At 37.0% G+C, this 23,703-nt stretch overlaps 1 pseudogene; it reads left to right on the top strand.

Moving 5' to 3' along the window:
• The first annotated feature begins 1,316 nt into the window (after positions 1 to 1,316).
• Positions 1,317 to 18,158, top strand: LOC149142629 (LRR receptor-like serine/threonine-protein kinase FEI 1; annotated as a pseudogene).
• The last annotated feature ends 5,545 nt before the right edge of the window (positions 18,159 to 23,703 follow it).

The raw sequence follows: 23,703 nt of genomic DNA on the forward strand, positions 1-23,703 counted from the left end.
GGCAGTACTTGATCAAGAGAGACAAAGGTTTTCAAGTACCGATGAGAAGTCTACGTTCTGCCAATAGCAGAAAATTGATTGACAACAACCAAAGGTAGAAGAGCAAACCGAATTCCAACACTTGGAGGAAGAAGCCGGTTTATGGAGTATGGATTTCGATGGAGCAGTAAATAAGGATGGTGCAAGAATTGGGATTTGGATACACATCCTTGTTTTCCTACCAAATAAAGTCCCAAGTAATGTAAGAATTTGTTCATATAAATTGGCTCTCGATTGTTCTAACGATGAAGCCGAGTATGAGGCACTGATTGCAGGGTTAAAGATACTAAAGAAGTTGAATGCCAGGAGAATTCGGTTTATGGTGACTCAAAATTAGTAATCAAACAAGCCCAGGGTGAATACCAAGCCAAAAATCTGCAAATGAGGGCTTATCAGAAAGTAGTTTTAGATATTTTGAGGTTGTTTCCGTATTATACCTTGAAATGTGTGCCTCGTACACAAAATGTCATTGCAGATTCTCTTGCTATAGCTGCAAATAATTTAAAGATCCCAATGGATTCAAACAACAAGTTTGAAATTCATGTGAAGCATCGCCCAGTTATCCCTGATAATCTGAGATATTGGGAGGTGTTTCATGATGACAAAGAGATTGATGATTTTCTGCAGAATGAAGGCAAGTATAAAGACACACCTATAGATGGTGAGCAAGATGATGGTGAACCAAAAATAGAGGTAAATCAGATGGAATTCTTACAGTTGAAAGATAATGTCATTCCCAAAGGCCTTATACCTTTAGAGGAATTATTTGATCAAGATGATGTAGCCCAAAAGGCAAGCTTAGTGCCGACTAAGAAGGGTGTTGAAGATGTAAATATTGGAACAACAGAGAATCCAAAGATGGTGATGTTGTCAAAGGCATTACCTCCTCAGGTAAAAGCTAAATAAATTAGTTTATTGTCTTCATTTTCTGATGTATTTGCTTGGGTCTATATAGATTTAAAAGACTATGATAAAAGTATAATTCAACATATAATTCCTATTAAGCCAAATCAGAAGCCATTTTGCCAAAAGCTGAGAAGGATAGATCCGAAGTTGCTGTCGTCAATAGAAAAAGAGGTAAATCATTTGTACAAGGCTCATGTAATTGTTCCGATCAGATTTTCAGATTGGATCTCTAATCTGGTTCCTGTGAGGAAAAAAACAGGCGAGATAAAATTGTGCATATATTAAAATTTTTGAATAAAGTGTCATTAAAAGATAACTACCCGCTGTCGAAAATGGATCACATTCTCCAAAGAGTAGTTGGAGCATCTCGCATGTCGCCACTAGACGGATATGCTGGCTACAATCAAGTTTTGGTTTATGAAGATGACAGTGACCAGACAACATTCACCACTCCTTGGGGAACATTCCACTATGCCAAGATTCCGTTTGGTTTAAAGAATTCTGGAGCAACATTTCAGCATGCCATGGACATTGCCTTCGCAAATGAAAAAGATGTGTTTTTAGTAGTGTATCTTGATGATTTGTCTGTATTTTCAATTTCAGATGAAGAGCATATTTACCATCTGAAAATTATTTTTTAGCGTTGCAGAAAATATGGAATATAACTCAATCCCAAAAAGAGCTTGTTTGCTATGGATGAAGGGAAGCTTCTTGTGTCACAAAATCTCAAAGGAAGGAATCTACATTGATCGTGGTAGAGTGGAAGCTATACAGAAGACAGATTTTCCTCGTAATAAGAAAGAGATCCAAGCATTTGACAGTAAGATGAATTTCTTACATTTTTTTGTGCCTAATCTAACTGAACACTGGAGGGAAATTACTAATATGTTGAAGAAAGATAGTGTGGTCAAGTGGATTCAGGAAGCTATGAAGTCTTTTAACTTGGTAAAGTTGGCTCTATCTTCAACCCCGATTTTGATCAGTTCGGATTATTCACAGGATTTCATATTATTTTCATTCGCTTCTAAACATACTATGGTAGCAGTTCTAATGTAGAAAAGAGATGAGCTAGAAAAACCAATTGCCTTTTTTAGCACGACAATAAGGGATGCAGCCTTGAAATATAACATCATTGAGAAGAAAGCTCTTGCCTTAGTTAAAGCTTTGAAAGATTTCCGGGTATATATTCTTCACTCTCATATCCTTGCTTATGTCCCTAAGGCAGCAGTTAAAGATGTTTTGGTACAAACAGATCCAGAAGGAAGGCGGGGCAAATGGATTGAAGCATTGCTAGAATATGACTTGGAGATAAAGCCAACAAAGCTAATCAAGGGGTAGGGTCTAGCAAAGTTAATGGCGGAGTCCAATCTACATGCATTGGATATAAATTTGATTGCAGCCATTTCTGAAGAAGAAGAAGATATTTCAGTGATTCAGGTATCTGAAATTTTTCTCCAATCTTCTTGGTATTCAGATATTGTGTACGTGCTTCAACATATTTCACCACCGCCAGGGATGACTAAAAATAAAGTTAGAATTCTAAAACTTGAGGCTGCTAGATTTTGTATTCTGAACAATGCACTTTATTCGAAGGATCCCGTAGGTATTTTGTTGAATTTCTTAACCGAAGATGAATCCCAAAAGTTCATCAGTGATTTTCATAAGGGAGACTGTGGAGGTCACTTATTTTGGAAGACGACGGCTAAAGAAATTTTGAGAGCAGGGTACTACTAGCCTACCTTGTTTGCTGATGTTTATAAAACTTTCACAAGCTATCATGAATGCCAAATTTTCCAGGGAAGAAGAATGTTGCAACCTCTACCTCTCAAGATAGTCGAAGTTAGTGCACCATTTTAGTAATGGGGCCTAGATTTTATTGAAGAGATTCATCCCACATCTTTAGCTCAACAGAAGTAGATCTTGACAGAAACAGATTATTTCACAAAGTGGATTAAGGCAGTTCCCACTCAGCAAGCCACGAACTCAGTAATAATTCAATTTCCTGAAACAAATAATTTGTCATGTTTTGATTGTCCCAACAGACTTATTACAAATAACGCAACCGCTTTCAAGCCCAAAAATATGATTGAATTTTGCAGCAAATACAAAATTACCTTAGGACATTCTACTGCATATTATCCACAAGGTAATAGATTGGCTGAATCTTCAAACAAGTCATTGGTCAACATCATTAACAGGCTGCTGGAAACCAATAAGAAGAGCTGACATAAAAAATTGGTTAATGCATTATGGGCTGAAAGAGCAAGCCAAAAGAAGTCAATAGGAATGTCTTCGTTTTAGATTGTATACAATATTGACATGGTATTCCCGACATCTCTTACAGTCCTGGTTGTTAAACTTCTGCAGGAAGCTGGCAGCGAGGAAGATCATTTTGAGTGGACAATAAGCCAAATGATCCATTTACAACAGACGAGAGAGGAAGTTTTTCACAATGCCTTCAGGCTGCAGGAGAGAATTAAAAATATTTATGGTCGGAAGGAAAAGTTAGGCAAATTTCATATTGAAGACATAGTGTTACGATGAGATGCTAAAAACGAGGATAAAGGCAAGCACCGCAAATTCGAGAACCTATGGAAGGGACCATACATAATTGCTGCATATAGAGGGAAAAATGCTTTTCTACTCAAAGAAATGAACGAGGAAGACTGTTTAGGAGGACTAGTAAATGTTTGTCTTCTGAAACGGTACTATCTCTAAAAAAAATTCTGCTATCACATTTTGTCATTATACATACCATTTTATTCCTTTCATTGCAAAGTTTGCACTGTCACCATTCATTTATCTTGGGGCCCGAAGTGAAGGCTATAAATTTGAATGCCTGGCTTCAGTTTTTGATTATTTAGTGTAAGCTGTTGAGTTTGTCTTAGTTGAGTCGGTTTAGCTATGAGTCTTGAGTCAAGGTGTTTGTTTTGGTGTTCTGAGTTATTGACTCCATATTGCCCAATAGATGAAGGCACTAGTCTACTTTTCCAGAGGTCTATGGTTCTTGGCACCTCCCAGGAGCTACCATCCCCATTGGAGCCAATGTTAGTGTGAGTGTCTTCACACTTCCATCGGTGATCAAATTGCTCTTTTGCATGCATATTAGCTGTCTCATTCGATCAGATGCATTCCATTAGGTCATGGATCAACTCATGGTAGTTGTTTCATTTGGGTTTCCCTCATGTCATATCCCTGTTGGCTTATTCAAACCTCTTTTCAGACATTTATAGTCATTTCAGTTCATTTCATTCAGTTTTAGGGTTTAGTTTCACTAGGTCTTAGGGTATGTCATCATGGTCATCCAAAATTGAATAAAAATGTGAGAAGGCACATGAGGAGGAAAAAAGGGTTCATAAGATCATAAATTTACTTCTTATGTGCTCAATAAATCTTTTTCACCTCAAAACTCTGTTTTGAGGTGAAAACAGAGTTTTCCCATTTTTGTAAAAATTTCATGTAATTTAATTGTTTCTATATGTAATAAGCTCAGCAGCTATTCCTGGTCACCTTTCCAACTCCTGCCACTGCAAAAACAAAAGCATCAAGACATGAGTCCATCAAATTGCCAGGAAAAAGAGTCAAACTTCAAACTGAAAAATAGTTTTTGAAAAAGTGACTTAGACTTTAGAAAAGTGGGTTTACAATGAAGAAAAATTAAAGTGTATCATATATAAAGCAAATTCATGCTAGCAAGTCATTCCATTGTGCAAAAGGTCAATTGGAGAGCCAAAATTCTGTTTTGAAGGAATATTGAACAAAAGAGGAAGAAAACTCGGAATTTGCAGCAAATTTTCCTGGCGTTTTACATAAGAGGGTTGACGTTGTGCATCAGACTAGCACTGTGCATCAGACAACTTTTCTTTATGTAAAATTACTCAGGCACTGCACATCAGGTAGGCACCGCGGATTAGGCCCACTGCGCTGCGCATTGGCCAAGGAGGCTCCAAACTCACTCAAATTCATCACAAATTCTACCAAATGCCATATTCACCTCCCACAAGTAAGTGTTCATCTATCTTGAGCTGAAATACGTATTCTTCATGTTTTGTTCATGAGTTTTGCTTCCTAAAATCAAAACCATAGCTTGCCTCCATACCTTTTTCACCTCTTTGCAAAACATTCACCTCATTTCAAAACCAAAATCCTTTGTCCTTTTTCCCAACTTCATTGTACTAAAACTACCCATTGATTCTATTTTCTCTTTCCCTATTCCCCTAAGAAACTAATCCCCTTTATTTAACCCTAAGTCCTTCATAAATCAAAACCCTAGTTTCCCAAATCTTTCCCTTCATTCCCCTACACCACTTCATTACTACTGTTCCATTTATAAAATCTCTTCATACTGATTTTCTTTGTCCCCAGCCATTACCATTGTTCACCATATCATCATCACATTATATCATAAAGACAATCATGGAAAGAAGTAGTGAATGAGATTTTTAAGAAGACACACTTAGTGATAGCTCAAGGGAAAGAAATGTGCATCCCAGGAAGCATCACAAAGGTGGAAAAATCATTAGGGAGGAACCTATCAGCATGAGTGAACTCCTTGCTTCCTTACGAGCCACCACATGTTTCAGATATCAGTCCTGTTTTGAGTTTTGTGAAATGGTTGAGAGGGTCAAATATCACCATGAGTTAGCAAGGTAGTTTGTGATAAACATGGATAATAATATGGTACATCTTGCTGGGGTTAACTTCACTCTTTCACCAACTATCATTGCAGAAGCCACAAGAATTCCAGATGTAGGGGAAAAGTGGAACAAAAGATGAAATATTAGTAAGCAACATTATGAGCCTTATATCGAGGCCAAGTATCATGGTAAACTCAATAGGGTGTTTCCTTTTAAATTCTTGGAGGAGCAGTTTGTTCCAGACTTTATGCCTACCACATCAGATTTCTCATGCATTTCACCGGGTTCAGAATGATGAGCATCCCTTATTTCATATGCAAAAGCATAGAGAGGATGACAGTGATTGCAAAATTAAAACCATATCCACAACATCTCAATAGCGGTTATCATTTTTCTGTCACCAAAATTGTTGTTTTGCATTAGCTCACTCATTTGGGAGTGCCATGAGAAACTTTCATTGCCCATGAGTGCTTCAAGGGGCCTCAAATATTTTCAGATCCTCAAGAGGAAGGTGAACCTTCCGGGCAACAAAAGGATCCTGAAAATAAAAGAGAGGAAGTTCCTATTCATGTGTTTTTCACATATGAAAGAGGCACTAGAATGCTCTTTGCAGCAACCAAATGAGTACTATCTCCACAAGGGGTGGAAGGGGTCTTGTTTTATTCACCAGGGATGAATGGGGCATTTCCTTCTTCTCTAGCTATACAGGTTGGCCAATAGTCAAAGGGCAGAGATAAAGGAAACGAAAGGATGCATGAGAAGAGCCCTCCTGAAGGAAAAGATAGGGATTTTGTTTTGATTGAGGTGGATGTCAATGATTTGGGCTCAAAAAGCTCAAGACTCAAGGACATGATTATCAAAGAGAAGGAGGCTGAGATACAAGTCTTATCACTTAACATTGAGAGGGCCAAATGGATCATCAACTTTCTTGAGCAGGAAAACACATACTGATAGATAAGCAAGCTATTATGGAGTTGCAGATGATTAGGGAAAATAGCCAAGAGGCAAAGAAAAGAAAGATCAAGATGACCTCCTTTGAGAAAGAAATTGAGGATGAACGAGAATCACGGTTGGAGAGGGCAAACATTCACCATGAGAAGACGCTTGAGAAAGCCAACAAAGAGAAGAAAATGTTGTGCCATATGGCGTATCACTACCTAACCGAGAATAAGATTTGCGAAACAAGGGTAAAGAGGCTAAAATATAAGTTAAGGAGAGCATTGGGGGCCAAGAAAGAACATGATAAAGTCAAAATTTTGGCTAAAGCTTCATTAGCTTAGCAAAGCATTTAATGAGGTTGCCTCTTGCCAAATTTGAGGAAATTTTGGGAACTTTTTGTCATTTTGCAATTTTGTAAATAGGAACATAGGAAATTTCAACTAATGCACAATGCCACCGGCACTGCGCATTGAATTGGCTCACTCTTTTGCCAAATGGCTTGTAGTTTTGGATTCAACATGAAAAGATAATGAAATCCAGAAAGTTTCATCAATTTTGGAGAAGATTTGGGTCACTTAAAGGTCAAAAAACACCTAAAAAATTCCCTCTCTGCCATTTTTGGACCCACAGAAAGAAGTCTTGGGAGAAATGATTTTTGAAGGGGTAAATCAACTCCAAATTAGAAAATTTAAAGTGTTCCAGAAAGTAGACAGGCAAAGCTTTTGAAAAAGCTATCTTGGGCTTGCTTTGGTGAAGCACAACACCTCCAAAAGTAGTCATGAAACGGCACTGCGCATGAGGCTCAGGGCGCTACACATCAGGAAAATTTTTGCCAATTTAGCCTAAAACTCAGAATTTCACCGAAATTCTTCAGTGGTTGACTTTTCTTGTTTTCTTGGTAAATGTGTCCCTGGTAAATGATGTATTTAATGTAAGAATTGATGAAAATCACCTCATAGGGTAGATACATGAAGTTCCAAGTGGTTCTGAATTGTAATGAATTGGATTCCTAAGTTTTAGAGGCAAGTTGTTCAACTGCCTATATTCTTGTTCTTAGTTTAGATATGGTTGAAACCACCAATTTTGTCATGGATTTAACCCTGATAGCTAGCATGAGTGGTTTCCTTGCCTATATTATGTAATCTCTTAGTCATTTGTAAAGGTTGGACTTTGGCAGAAGTGTTGGACTCACTGAACATTTGTATGAGCAGTTTGACAAGGAATAAAACCAGGTTTCATAGCTATTTTTGTGGGATTCTTGTGACAGTGAGTTTATGTATTGTTTCTTTTTTGTAATGAGGTTTTTATGATGTTTTATATGTATCCACATCTCTCTCTCTCTCTTATAAACTAAATGATTCAAGGTGAATAGATAAAATACACTAATTTACAGTGCTTTGTCTTGGGAATGCATTTGGCTTTCAATGTTTTCACTGTTTGAAGAGGATTCATAGTTTCCTATGCCCTCCTCAACTCCTCAGCTATCTTCTCTACCATCTCAAATCCATTGCTAGTACATAAACCCTTGTCTACCTTGCCCCACAGGACATGACTATATCCCTGAGTTGATTTCCGAGACCCAATATGCCTTCTCCAATTGATCGAGCAACCAAAATCTAAAATCAAACAAAATCCTCTGATCTACTATACCTAGCCTAAAATCAACATTCGTTTCATTCATCTGAAGCCCTAGTTGTCATATTCTAATTGATATTGAAAAGCCAAGAGCCCTCTCCCGACCTGGTAGGGCTAGCTACTAGGTTAAGTATGGTTTGATGTTACCCTAGACTGTCTTTCTTCAGCCTGAGGTACATTTAGGCTCTAACGAGAGGCTAGATGGCGGGGTTCTAACTTACATGTAAAAAATGTAAACATATCATTTTTCATAGCTTACTACTAGAACATGTCTTGTGCCAGTCTTCGATGAGATGTAGTTTCAATGTAATATGTCATTTCCTTGTTTTGTCATGTAGGTGCAATTTCTTTTCCTTTGGAAAATAAATTCTGTAATTTTATATTGATAATAAAATTACATCGATATATGCTAGTAAGCATTCTCGAAGGCCAAGTAACCTTAAAAACTAGTTTTCCAAAAAATTCTAGATCTGCAAAAGCAAAACGCATTTGTATCCATGTTGTTTGTCAAGTGAGCACCCTCTCAAAATGGTACATCTATTATCCTATTAGCTATATAGATCTGCTATCCAAAAGACAAAATTTAATCATTTAACAATCCCTATTTATATACATCACATCCTTGTTATAGTCAAAAAGATCATATAGAGTTGCAGAAAACAATGATAAGGTTATTTGTCATATTCGATAAAAAACATAGACATAGTAAAAACATTATTTAGTACCAAGTGCCATGATCAATTTGCTGGCCTTCCTTGGAAGGTGTGAATTTCAGCGAGCCTGGGTCCATTTCCAAGCTGACTTTGGACAATCTGTCTGCTTCTTGAATCATGCTCCTGTATACATGGTCAATCCTTCAAAAATATAAAAATAGAAGGTAAGTTATATATTTTGAAAAAGAGGCTACATGTGGTAGCTCAAAAGTTTAGACGCTCTTTTCAGCCAATTTATGATTGGCTTTGAGTCTCCATACACATGAAGGTAGGAAATCCTGTATTCTTGAGCTAGTTGAAGAAAACATTTTAGATACATTAAGTCTGCATATTTTTTTGAGGTGGGAGTGTTACAAGCTGAAAAGGATATGAAATGAGAATGAGAGAGAAGGAGAAGCCCACCGCCACACCCTTAGGAAGCTGAAACTTGGGAAGCTCCATCAAAAAGGCCCCAAGTAAGGTCTGCGTTAATAGATATGTTACTTTGGATGGGATTAGGAAAATTATTTTTAATAAGGATCATAATAGTTTATAATAGCCGTACTTTGTGTGCCAATTTTCAAGAAGGAAATTCCAACATTTTCAAATAAGGCATGGTTTCTTTCTAGCCACACCATCCAAGAAATAGATAAAGGAAGATACTTATGACGAGCCTTGTGATGCCCTAAAAAATAGTTTTTTAGAGCATCTTCTATCAAGTGATGCTCCTAGACATAAGAGATGTCCTTTAGAATATGGGTGTCTTGCCATATTGCTTGCATAAAGGGATAACTGATAATCAAGTGTTCCATTGATTCAGATGATTGTGAACAATGGACACATTTGCTAGGCCCATGGAAGGAATGCTTCTACAAGTTGTCCCATCTTGGGGCCTTGTTGCAAAGGAGAAACCACATGAATATTTTTTCCTTTAGGGGGCACTGTGATTTCCTAGCCTTTTTACACACCAAGGAGAAATGGGTTGTAGGTTGTCAAGGGACTGCATATATCCAAGTTTTGGCACATACACCTCCAAAGGGTTTGAAGCCCATATAAGTTGATTCAGTTTGTTTGAAAGAGATACAAGGGATTTTTGGATAGCTCTTATAAATGTTTCCTAGACTGCAATATGAGCACCTTCCAATTGTAGTTCCATCGAAGAGAGCCACCCTTGATTTCCAAGTGGATAGTCTCTCTTGGGAATTTAAGTTAAATACTGGAAACTCTCTTTGTTTAATTTGTTAATTAATGAATGCAGGAGAATATGATTTTGTAGACTTCCAATCGAAGTGCCCTTCCCAATGAGAGCCTAGGAACTATCTTCGATCTTCCAATGCACTGCTTGACCCACAATAGGAAACCTTGAATGGTCATGTTTTAGATAATAGATCTATACCAGTAGCGGTGTTTCCCTCTTCTTAAATGCAAGTCTGAGTTTCCCTAAATTAGAAAGAGAAATATTAGGACGAATTCCATTTTCAACATATATCATCATGGGCTTGTCATATCTAGTTTTAGGATCAACAATCTACAGCACAAAAACAAGAAACACATTAAGTACAATTGCAGCAACTCTCGAATGACTCCATCTTTGGAAATTATAAAACATGGGTGTTTTGTACCTTTGTTTCAACCAGGATGATCTCATCTTCGAACATCCCTGCAACTATTGCTGTTGCACACCTATGAGATTCGACGTGAAAAATAATTATAGCTGGTAATATTCAACTCCCATTCCTTACCTTCATGAATTAATTCATATGAACTACACCACCATTGACTTCACTCAAATCAAAAGCTTAAAATAGCATCCATATACTATTGTTTGATCCAGGTGTTGACGTGAAACTCCATAGTGTCCAACTACACTTCTTGAGGTGATACCCATGGGGAAAAGGACAATCTGGTGCTTTTCTGAAAAATTCAACCTATTGAAAGTGGAAAGAAAAGCCATTAGTGCCTTGCACACAAATATTTAATGAAGTAATTATACATATACCATCGTGAAGGTTTGTGTGTAGACATGTATACATATGTATAACTGTGTATAAATGTGAAGGAAATAGTAAGCTATACTAAAGACAGAAGAGTATGGACATAAACATAAAATTGAAACTACTAAAAAAATTAAAGGCCTTCTGTTTACAACATTATTAACTTTTATTGAATCCTACCTTTGAATTGATAGAACCTTCCCATGCCAAAGGATTAACAGTCCGTGACTTCACTCCTGCACCAGCACCTGAAGAAGACAAATTGAAATCAGAAACGTATCTAAATTCAAACCTACTATGATAATTTAGTGGTAGAAAATAGATATTGAAATACCAGTGTCATAAAACCCATCTTTAATTGTAGTTGCAACATTTGAAACTGCTTGTAGGCCCGAAGAGTAATGTCTATTGATAGTCTTGAGTGACTCCTGACAAATAGTCTCTGGAGAGATGACATGGTAAGCAACATGAAATTTTCACAAAAAATCATGCATCTAACAAGAAAATAATTCATTTGACACATGAAATGGTAGGATATACACCTGGGAATCCTGCATAAGAAGTAGCCATCCTGCACTTACTGGCACATTGAGAGCCAAGTGATATAACAATACCCCCTACAATATCACCAACTTCAACTATATTAAGTCGAGTCTTGTCAATCAATGCATGCAGGAACCTAGAGAACATTTAGAGATAGATATGTGCACTCATGGTTCATGGACCATAATGGTTAAGAGGAAAATTTACAAACTGCATAAAGAAATCATTAATCGATTTATCTGTGTAACCACTAATCCAGACTTTCAAAACATGAGAAAGAAAGTCATCAGCAAGAGTATCCTTAAATCCTCCATGTTTAGCCTTGCAAATAGGGGTATCTGCAAAAGTGACAATCGAATAGAGAAAAACTAGGTGTTGGTCAACTAATTAACAAGAATTAAGAACTCTAAACTCAATCAGCCACATAAAATGTAAAGCGTTGGAAGAAATTTCTTTCAAAACCATCAATGAAGCTCGAAAAAAATGGAAAATTACAGAGCAATGAAAAAATCATCACCAAAATTAGTAACCCTTTCATAGGAATCATTGTCTCCAACAGAACATAATGAAGCCCGGTCGATAGAAAATAATGAGCGATGTTAAAAATATTCTTTTGATATAAGAGACATGTGTTAAATCTACTCAACATAGTCATGACTCTCTTCTAATGTAAAGCAGAAAAAATACATTTTTAATACTATATTTATGGTAAAACCAAATTAACAACTGCCCAAAACAAGCATACAACTAGTTTAGAGCTAGTGGTTTCTTGCCCATGGTATTACGCCAATTATATTTGGATGGAAAAAAGAATATAAATAGGCTTATTAGTCTCCATTGTAGTGTGCCAAGGGTTGATCAAATGTGGGCTCCCCAGTTATGAGTTGTAAAGGGCCAAGGGTTTACCATCTTGGCTAGGGTTTCATGGAATTCTGTTTGCTGGGTTTTACCCTAGAGTTTCAGTTTTCCTAGGGTATTTCTTGGGGTTGTTAGTGTGTGTGATTGCTTCTATATTTTTTTCTTGTTAGTGTGTGTTATTACTTCTATATTGTGTTGATTATTATGTTTATTTACCTTGCTTTTTATACATGACATCAATTTATTTCAATCTCTCATAAGCATCCACTAACCGCCATACAATAGTAACATCAAATTTATCATTTGAAAACTATAAAAACTACCAAAACCATTGCATATAAATCTATGAACAATAGTTTTTCATCCAAAAACCCCACAAAACACAACACTCCCAACTCTTACCCCAACCCCCACCCAGACAAAATTTTAAAAAGAAAACAAAAATAGGAAAGGCCAATATGTAAGCATAGAGTAGAGTTCACCATATTTTTTATTTCAAATAATTCTCATTAAGTATCCATTTGTATGGATTACTTTAACTTTCCTTCTAGTGTTACAATTCCATTTAGGCTTTGACAAAACAGACAGTTGTGCGGGTTGGGCTGCCTAGTCTTTAGGGCAAGCAGAGAGTCAAATTTTTTCATTTCACTCCCCTCCTTTTTAGTAATTTTGTTGAATTATTTTTCTGAGTGCCAAACATGGTCCATTAGAATAGAGTCATAGATAATCCTAAAAATTAGCTATAACACTTAATAACTCATAGAAAACCATAGTATCAAATTGCATCCAATAACCAAACTAAAAACGAAAAGGAGATAAAGGATCGAGTTCCATTTTGTAAAATCAAAACACATTGTATGAAGCTAGGTTCCACTGTAATTTCTAAAACTTATGTGGCAAAACTCATCAAAGTTCAAAAAACGATAATCCTATAATTAAATTTAAAAATGAAGAAACCTCTTCATATTTTAGTTGCGAATATGATGGCATGCAACCTTGGCTCTCATCCATAATTTCTTAAGAGTTTAGCTCTGATGTTTGCTACACCCCCTTAACTGTCTTAAATAGCTGAACTACCAATACCTAGGTCAATATTGAGATGGTTCAGTTTATTATTAATATCTAGGTTGTCATTTGTTATGTTGTCCTCTAGGTCTGTGATTTTTCCATTTATGGATTTTGCATCATTATCCTTTATGATGTTCTATATAATTTTCCATTTGAACTCAATATTCTTAAAAACCTCAACTTCCTTATGGAAATCCCCTTCGTTCAAATTCATTCATTCTCAATCCCTTAATTCTTTGGTTGTTTTCTCCACCTTTTATAATCTTAGGCCACCTCACATGATACAATCTCTTCCTCGCGCTTGTATCATGGATGTGATGCCACCATGCCTTCGTGAGCTAACAAGTTTGAAGAAATTGTATATTTAACATGACTAGAGGTGCCCCTGTTCCCATATATGCACTTGTGTCACACATTTCCTTATTTTCTTTCGACATGGAGTGGTATGAATTATCACCTAAATTTTCTTTAGTCGTAAATGATTTGAGTAGTTGCATATCTAGTTCCTCATTTTATTGTACCATATTGTTACATAGAAAAACCTTATTAAAATAATTTGCAACAAAACACCTAATTTCCTTTAAGGCATATTGAATACTCCAATCTCTCATACACCATTTATCTAAAACCCAACTACTCGAGCGTAAAGTCTCTTCTAATATTGAGTGTATGATTTCCTTATTCAGTACATAAGTTAGTCCTTGAATTGGAGCCTCAAATCCAGCTTTTGTTTGATATGCCAATGGAGAAAGCAAAAATGATACTATCATTCTCATGCATTATTACTCCATTATTCCTAGATCTTGATGCTTCGACCCTAAAGGTCCCATCAAGATTTAGTATGAACCGGTACCTCTCTAGGTAAGTGTTTTAGTTTGGTGGAAAATTGTATCAAGTTGTGGATGCATGTCTATATGTGTTGTTGTTTTGACTATTTTTAATTTCCTTTTCTTTCTCGACAAACTTTGTTGTTTTTTTGTGTACTTTGCTTTTAGTTGATTATCCCTGTCCGAGGAGTGGATATACCCATTCTAAAATGAGTTGAAATTCAATTAATTCCAGGGCTGGCCAAAAATTAAACAACCATGTTATAATGTTAAATTTATAAAAATGATTTTTATTTTTATTTTTATTATTATTTTAAATTTATTTCTAAGCTTCTCATTGCTCATCTCTTTCGCGGTCTTATTGTGTAATGATGCTTCTCCCCGCCAATTGCATTGATAGGATGGGTATGACCACCATTGTGTCAATTCCTCATAAGGAACACTCTTGAACCTTTAGTGGATACAACTGTCAGGATTCTCGTAATTAGTGGGATGCCCCAAAAAAGGGATTCCATGCGCTGAGTTCAGATTGACAGCTCATATTTGACGTGGAAGTTAGAGGAACTACCCTCATCCTCTCCCGAAGCTACTCTCAAGCCATTGTGCATTTTCCAGCATGAGGGTTTAGTTATGAAATTTGAGTTGAGTTTTCGAAAGGAACTCTCTCGAAGCCTTCGTGGATACAGCTATCATGGCTCCTCGTAATAGGTGAGATGCCCGATCAAGGGATTTGATGCATAAAAAATGTTTATAACTATGTAATGACTCTTTTCCTTTTTATGGATTTATTTAATAGTGACCGTGGTGTGTACCGTCATGGAAGTAGCCAAATAGGTCCACGATTCGAAAGCCAAACTCATAATAACTGTCCCAGAGCTATAGGATAAAGTTAAAAGTTAAAGATCTGGGTTTGCCTGCACTAGTGATTGGGGATGATGGGATGGTAAGAGGGCTAGTTCTCCCATTATTTCCTTATCTCGATTAAGCTCTCGAGAATACATCATTCGCTGCAACAGGATTTCTGGAATCTATAATTATTTTTTCTATAACACATTTCTATTGGCAAAATCTTCTCAACAAAACATCCACATTGGTTGAATGTAGGTAGTAACATCCATATTGAAAGGAGAAGAAAAATTACAAATGTATGGACGAGGGCTTTTACAAAGGAGCAGGAAGCCCTAGTTAAGAAATCATTGAATGACATGAAATACAATATTGCCGGAATATGGTTTAATTTCTTTCTAAGGTAATTTTGTATTAGGAATCACTAAAATCTATTTGTTCCCCTCAACAAGTCTTCTTCCATAAGACCATAAAAACTGATTGAGTTATGCGAAACATTTATTTGGTTACAAAGTGTTTGAGATTGCACCTTCAGCTAAACGGCTCCTCATTTTTACATGACACTGACGTCTGAATCGAAAAGAATGCAAAGCTTAAGGCGCATTCCCTGACAGTTTTCAAAATGGTAAGACTTATCAAACTTTTGAAAATAGTAATTTTATTAAAATATGGTGTCAATGAGTATAGCCGAGATTATTTATATAAAGTTTAAACTTCCTTATGTTAAATTTCAATATTGGTTGAATGTAGGTAGTAACATCCATAGTGGAAGGAGAAGAACAATTACAAATGTACGGACGAGGGCTTTTAGAGAGGAGGAAGAAGCCCTAGTTAAGAAATCATTGAATGACATGAAATAAAATATTGCCGAACTAAGGTTTAATTTCTTTCTAAGGTAATTTTGTATTAGGAATCACGAAAATCTATCTGTTCCCCTCAACAAATCTTCTTCAATAAAATAATAAAAATTCATTGAGTTATGCAAAACATTTATTTGGTTACAAAGTGTTTGAGATTGCCCCTTCAGCTAAACGGCTCCTCTTTTTTACATTATACTGACGTCTGAATCGAAAAGAATGCAAAGCTTAAGGCGCATTCTCTTACAGTTTTCAAAATGGAAAGCCTTATTCCAGTTTTGAAAATAGTAATTTTATTAAGATTATTGTCAATGAGTGTAGCCGAGATTATTTATATAAGATTTAATCTTCCTTATGTTAAATTTCAATATTTTGCGCTCTGAATTTTTGAAACATTTTTATTGTTTTAAAATCTAAGAGAATCACTTCTTGGATGTGAATTTTAGGTTTGTCAATAACTTGGATTCATACGGTCAACAATTGGACACACTTTGCAAGAAGTCATTGGGATTTCCCATTTTAATACCAGACTCATATTGTGATGTAGATCCAGGTGATACCTCCAAGGCTTCACATTGGTCTCTTATATGTTCATTTTCACTTTCCCTGCCACGTGTCTTGAATTTGATTTCACCCTTGTGCTATTGTTGTTGCGTATTGTAATGGGAAATTTGGAACTTTAGCTTGATATATTTTCACTTTGTTTTACTGAATTCTTACTATTGATGTTATCAGCATCAACTAAGCCGTCAGGGTGAATTTCAAATGGAATTCCTATTGGAGCAATGGTGACAATGGGCATGACTCTAGTTGTGCTTCTGTTCTTCTTATGGTACTATTTTTTGTGCAAGAATGACATGGCCAAGCAACCTTACACAAAAATGGAGCAGCAGCTCTTGCAGGAAACAGGTATGCAAATAAGTATATTTTTCCAAGCTCTTTAAACTTGCATTAACCTATTCAGGCGTGTAATTGATAAAAAGTTCTCTGGAATGTGCTATATCATAGATGCTAAGCTGGTCATGTTCCATGGAGATCTGCCGTATACATCCCAGGATATAATAAAGAGAATTGAAACACTTGATGATACTGATATCATTGGGTCTGGAGGCTTTGGTACCATGTACAAATTGGTGATGGATGACAATAGTGCGTTTGCAGTGAAGAAAACTCTGAACAACGGGGTAAGATCAGATCGCCTGTTTGAAAGAGAGCTTGAGATTTTGGGAAGCATCAAGCATAGAAACCTTGTGAATTTGCGTGGTTATTGCAATTCTCCATCAGCCAAACTTCTTATCTATGACTACTTGCCTCTGGGAAGCTTAGACGAGTTACTACATGGTTAGTATATTGACAACACCAATTTGTCGAATTTTACTTTTCATGGAATCCTTAAAGATGACTAGTTCTGATTTTAATGTCTGTCACAATATTTTCAATGTTGTCCAGAACATAGAGAAACAGATTCAACTCTAGAATGGAGTGCTCGATTAAAAATAGCAATTGGAGCAGCTCGAGGTCTGGCTTATCTGCACCATGATTGCTATCCTCGCATTGTACATCGTGATGTAAAGTCCAACAATATATTGCTGGGTGACAATTTGGAGTCACATGTATCAGATTTCGGTCTTGCAAAACTCTTGGAAGACGATGAGACACATGTGACCACCATTGTAGCTGGCACATTTGGCTACTTGGCACCAGGTACTGATTTCCTTTACTTCTATCCCCTTCACAGGATTTAGAGATTTTGTATCACTATAGGTAGTCATATATCTTGGTCCAATTGACAGAGTATCTGCAAAGTGGGCGAGCAACAGAGAAATCTGATGTGTACAGCTTTGGAGTTGTTCTGCTAGAGTTGCTTAGCGGCAAACGGCCAACAGACCAATCATTTATAGTCAAAGGTTTGAATGTTGTTGGATGGGTAAGTTATATTTTCCTTTCCCCATAGTAATAATAATTTAATTTCAAATTTATCATTGTATCATAATAATGATAATTTGGTATTAAAATAGTTAGTTATGAAAATACAAATTCATTGATATAATAGAATAGAATACACTATCATTGATATCTATCTCTATTTCAAATGCAGGTGAACACACTACTAAGGGAAAATACGCTGGAAGAATTTGCTGATTCACGTTGTGATTACACTTGCAAAGAAAGCATGGAGGCTATTCTACAAATCATTGTGAGGTGCATAGCTTCCAATACTCAAGAACATCCAACAATGAACCAAGTTGTTCAAATGGTGGAAATAGAGACTATGTGTCCATGCCCTAGTGACTTTTATTTATCTAATTTACAGTGACTGGATGAAATCAATATCAGGCCTTCCATACCCATTTTGCAAACTAACTTCTCATTTCCGGGATATTGGCCATAAACTCTTTACGCCCTCGGTTGTTTGGTTCTAGTTTTCTTGTATATATTACCCATTTTGGCAACTAACTTATTTTCCAAGGGCTATTTTCAATAAATTGTTTACATCTTCACTTGTTATGTTTGGGAGCCAGTGGCTCCCTGCAGATAAAGCACTCAGTGCTTTTGTGTCTTAGAATAATAGTGGAAGAGTATTCCTTTATAATGCAAAGCCTTTCCATCACTTTAAACGAAGGTAGTCAGGTATATTTGTATGAGTAGGTATTTTTCAAAATCAAATGTGAGTTTTACTTTCAATTGATATAATAGTTTTTAATCGTAGAAAATCTTTAATTATTTCTTCGATAACACAGTTCTATTGGCCAAATTTTCTCAATAAAACATCCATATTGGTTGAATGTAGGTATTAACATCCATATTGGAAGGAGAAGAAAATTACAAACGTACGACCGAGGGATTTTACAGAGGAGTAGGAAGCCTTAGTGAAGAAATCATGGAATGCAACGAAATCAAATGCTGGCAAACTAGGGTTTAAGATCTTTCTAACTAATTTTGTATTAGCAATCGTAGAAATATGTTTGTCCCCTTCAACACATCTTCTTCAATAAAACCATAAAAAGTCATTGAGTTATGCAAAACATTTATATGATTACAGAGTGTTTGAGATTGCGCCTTCAGTCGAACGACTATTCTCTTTTTTACATGATACTAAAGTCGCAATAAAAAATAATGCAAAGCTTGTTGGACATTTTTACATGGAGAAAATACCAAAAACCATTCAAGCAAATACCACAGCACAGAGCCAATGCTCTGTTTCCTTTGTCCAGGATCATTTGCAGAGAACCTCTTTAATAAAAAAAATTAACTCAGAACACAGTCCATTACACAGTAAAAACTTCTATTGATTTAAAACAAAAGACTGATACAAACTTCATCCTCTGTGCAAAGAGGGATTCAAAAATTGTATCATCCTCTGTGCAAAGAGGGATTCAAAAATAAAACTCTGCTGCTCTCATAGATTTTCCACTGCTGTGGATATTACAGAACAATTTCTTGCTGCTCCTATGTTTTACAATGGCAAACAAACATTACATGCCTCCCCTGTTCCATTTTCCGCACTGCTGTGCGTTCAACATTTACCACAAAAATTACATACTCCACTGCTGTGAAAATTACATAATCTTCTGTTTTACAATGGGGGTCAAAAACAATTACATCACCTCTTTCATATCTCGCACTGCTGTGCGTTTACAAAAATTTGCTCCACCGAGCGCAGCCACAACATAATACAATTACATAAAAATTGTGCGCAGGCACAATACACCTCTCCCAAAAGAAACGCGCACAACACTATATGCTCCCGCAGCCACTCTACACTAAAACTACTACACACATAGTCATATATGAAAACAAAAAAAAACTAACGTGGCCCATAACCATATTAAATGGCCTACACCTAAACTTACGTAAATGCATATATAAAAATATAAATGGGACGTATGCCCATAACCATTTAAAACGGGCCTCACCAAAACTTACGACCAACCATTAAAACCATTAATTCTTCCATCGCAGACAGGACGGCAGTCAACCAAGCTTTGTCCTCACTCCACGCAAAAATTCTGACTTGATGTGGATGGGCTGCAACTTCGGAGATCGACGGTGGAGAACACCCAACCAGATCGGACGGCGGAGGTTGATATCGGAAGGCACACAACTGCTGAGCTTTACCTCCCGAGAACCTTACGTTGCGTTACGTCAGTGCTCATCCACGTGTCTGCTCCATATTATATCGGAGTCGCTCACCGGAATATCCCTTCGCCGGCAAATGGTCCCGAGATTTTCCCGGCGCCGGAAAATGGCCAATACACCGCGCTCCTGACTCGACGCCTGACGCTGCCATGACTGCTGGTTTCAAATTTGGAGATGCGGGAAAAATCTGGGCGGTTTTCCAAAACTGTTGAGCGGTTGAAATTAGCATTTCAACACTCCCCTTTAATTTCAACTGCTGGTCATTCAATCTTACCCAAACACTTCCTCACATCGAGGGATTCACCAACTGCTGTTACAAAGACATCTTCCTCACATAGAGGGATTCACCAACTGCTTCTGATGCAGTACCACAAACAAACAAAGTTGTCTTCCTCTTAATAGAGGGATTAACCTGAAACTGTGCTTAAGAGCACCTTCCTCATGACAGAGGGATTCACCATAATAATGTGCTGAAGAGCACCTTCCTCTTGACAGAGGGATTCACCTGTGACTATGCTGAAAAGCATCATCCTCTTGATAGAGGGATTTACCATAACACTGTGCTGAAAAGCACCTTCCTCTTTAATAGAGGGTTTCACCAAATGACTGTGCTGAAAAGCACCTTCCTCATTAATAGAGGGTTTCACCAAACAATGCTAAAGAGCATCTTCCTCTCAACAGAGGGGTTCACCAAATGACTGCTTCAAATGCAGTTCCAAAACAAACAATCATTGCACTGCTGTGTGTGCAAACTCATTACAATGTTCTCCCATGCTGATGCATATTCTCTGCTGCACTGTTGTGCCATCTTCTTTGCTGCGTCTACCCCACACTGCTGTGTCTACACTTGCACTGCTTGTGCACTTTTCAAAGACAAAATACTCTGTCTTTTCTGGAACAATTACACTGTCCCAAGTTGCAAATTTACACACCTGTGTGTGAACATTTCTTACACTCACTGCTGTTGCATATATTGTATATCAATTCAATGAACAACAAATTCATTACATTTACCTTTACTGCTGTAAGGAAAATTTCTTTTGCATGTGCTGCTGTTCAAAACTTCTTGCTGCTGCAATTTTTTATATTCATTGTTGTCCATACCCATAACGATAGACTGTCATCCCTGGGTTTTTATTTGCTACTGCGTTGCCTCTGCAATTTGCACTGTGCCTCCCTTTTGTTTCATCATACTGTTGTGCCCATACTCTTGGCACTTCATTCTCCACAAAAAAATAACACAGGCTGCTGCCTTTTCTTATGCACCCTTGCTTCACACAATCTTAGTCTTCATTTTTTTACACAATGCACTACTGTGCAATTCCTTTGGCTTTCTGCTGCCACACATTATCATTCACCCATGTGCATTAAAAATCTGCTGTCCATGTTTTTCTTTATGCATTTCTTTGCATGTTGCATTGCATACAAAAAAAACATTACATTTTTTTTCTGCTGTGTAACAAAAATTTCATTGCATTCTCAGCCACTGGGCATTTACGCTCTGCTGCGTTTTGCCTTCTTCTCATTTTCTTCTCATTGCTTTGCATTTTCATTCCCAATACAAAACATTTCATCTGCTGTGCATTACACTCATTCTGCTGTGAGTATATTCTCTCACATTACATAGAAGGAAACTACCTTCCATTGCTATGCATTTCAATGCATGTGCACCACAAAAAGAATTTTAAACTGCTGTTCATTCTAATCCATGTGCTCCAAAAAAAAATTCCCAAACTGCTGTTTTATGTTCTGTTTTCCCACTGCTGTGAGGGTCTTCTTGCTTTGCATACTTCTTATTGCGCTGCTGCACTTTACATTTGAGCGCTGCCCCTTTTTCTTCTTTATGCATTCTTGTGCATATTGCATAAACACAAAGCAAAAACATTGCTGATTTCATCAATGCTGCATATTACCTTTTAGAGGGATTAACAAAGATTTCATTTGCAACTGCTGCGCTGCAATACATCCTCCATCAACAAATGGCTGTTAATACAGTTCAGCAAACAAAAAATTACAAGCTCCCCTTTAATGTATGCTTGTCTTCTTTTGGCAAGTTCTCTCAAAACAAACTTAGATCCACTGCGTTGCTTAAGGGGCTTTCACACTGTATTTCTTTTCTTCTCCATACTTGTGTAACTTTCTTCTTTTGCATGGGTCTAGCTTGTGTAAGAGCCCATGTCAAGTTACAGTCACGTGCCATATGCCCAATGTTATGACACTTGAAGCATTCAACTTCATTCATGAATAAGAATTCATGATTTCTTCTTGTGAAATTATTTCTTAGAGATTGTCGGGGACCACAACATCTATCTCCATGAAATGCTCTACAGTCTTTTTCCATATGACCAAAGTTTGAGCAAGCATAACAATAACCATAAAATGAACTTTGGTACCTGGGAGATTGAGGTTTTCTTGATGTACTTCTGAAGCCTTGCTGCTTTGAGATCCTTTGATGATCACCATTGCCTCTTGCCTCTTTGACATCAGCTACATTTCTTCTTGAAGCTGGTTCTCTTCTTGGAGCAGGATTTCTTCTATTGCAGCCTTCATTTTTCTCCTTGCCTTTGCTGGAACTAGGAGCATCACCATCTCTTTCTGGCTTCTTCACATCTCCTTTGCTTAAAGCATCCTCATCCTTGTTTGAGGGTTCGCCTACATACCCAAGTCCTGATTTATCAAATGGAGATCTGTGATAGTTGAGCATGTCATCCAGAGCTTGAGAGCTCTTCATGATCTTGTTCATCCCTTCAACCTTCTTCCTGAGGAGGACAATCTCTTCTTCTAGCTTTTCACATACATCATTTCTCTTTGCTAGTTGTCCCTCAGTTTCTTCCTTGCTACGAGTAGCTTCAGCTGCTACTATTTTGAAGGAGATAATATCTGTCTTCATTTTGGAGATTTCTTCATCTTTTGCTTGACTGCTCTTCATTTTCTTTTCAGCTCCTTGTGCCTGCTTCTTGGCTTCTTGTAGTTCGGACTTAAGGGAGGAGACCTCTACCTTGTACTGTCCAATCTCTTCTACAAGCTTGTTCACTCTCTTTTGTCTTTGTTCAAGTTCACTTGTCAAGACATCTGCTTGCTTCTTTGCATTATTCAGCTGATTTGTCATGGATATGACTTCTTCATGATGTTTCTTCTTGCATTGATCAAGCTCCTTCTTAAGCTTGGCAAGCTCTTCATCCCTTTCTTTTACTTGAAGCTTGATGAGGTCAAGCTTCTCATTCTCAGCTTCTATTATGGGTTCATCTTGACCCATTGTCATGGTCAGTGCTCCCTTTGCATGAAGGTCATGGAGTCTATCCCATATCTCCTTTGCTGATGAATATTTTCCTAGATTCTTCTTCACAGAATCAGGGAGTCCATCCAAGATTAGTTTTGCTGCTTGTGCATCATACTCCATGGATTCTTTATCCTTCTGGTTGTCATCAATCACTGACTCCCAGACTTCAATCCCCTCAGACATTAGGAAAGCCCTCATCATTATTTCCCATACATCAAAGTTTCCATCAAACTTTGGAACCTCAAATACAATGCTTTCAAATAGATTCCCTTCTAGTTTAGTAGAGGAGGGAGACACATTTTTAACAGCCCTGGAGGCTTTCTTCTTTGACCTTGCCATTCTTATCTAGGCTTTAAATACTTGATTGTGTTTTTTTTAAAAACACCTGACTGTCTTCAACAATTGTAACACAGAGGAAAGCTTGAGGAATACCTTAATGCTT

Source organism: Pinus tabuliformis, chromosome X (assembly GCF_031772625.1).
Source record: "Pinus tabuliformis cultivar Carrire ecotype Pingquan chromosome X, CPIR1, whole genome shotgun sequence".
Lineage (NCBI taxonomy): Eukaryota > Viridiplantae > Streptophyta > Pinopsida > Pinales > Pinaceae > Pinus > Pinus tabuliformis.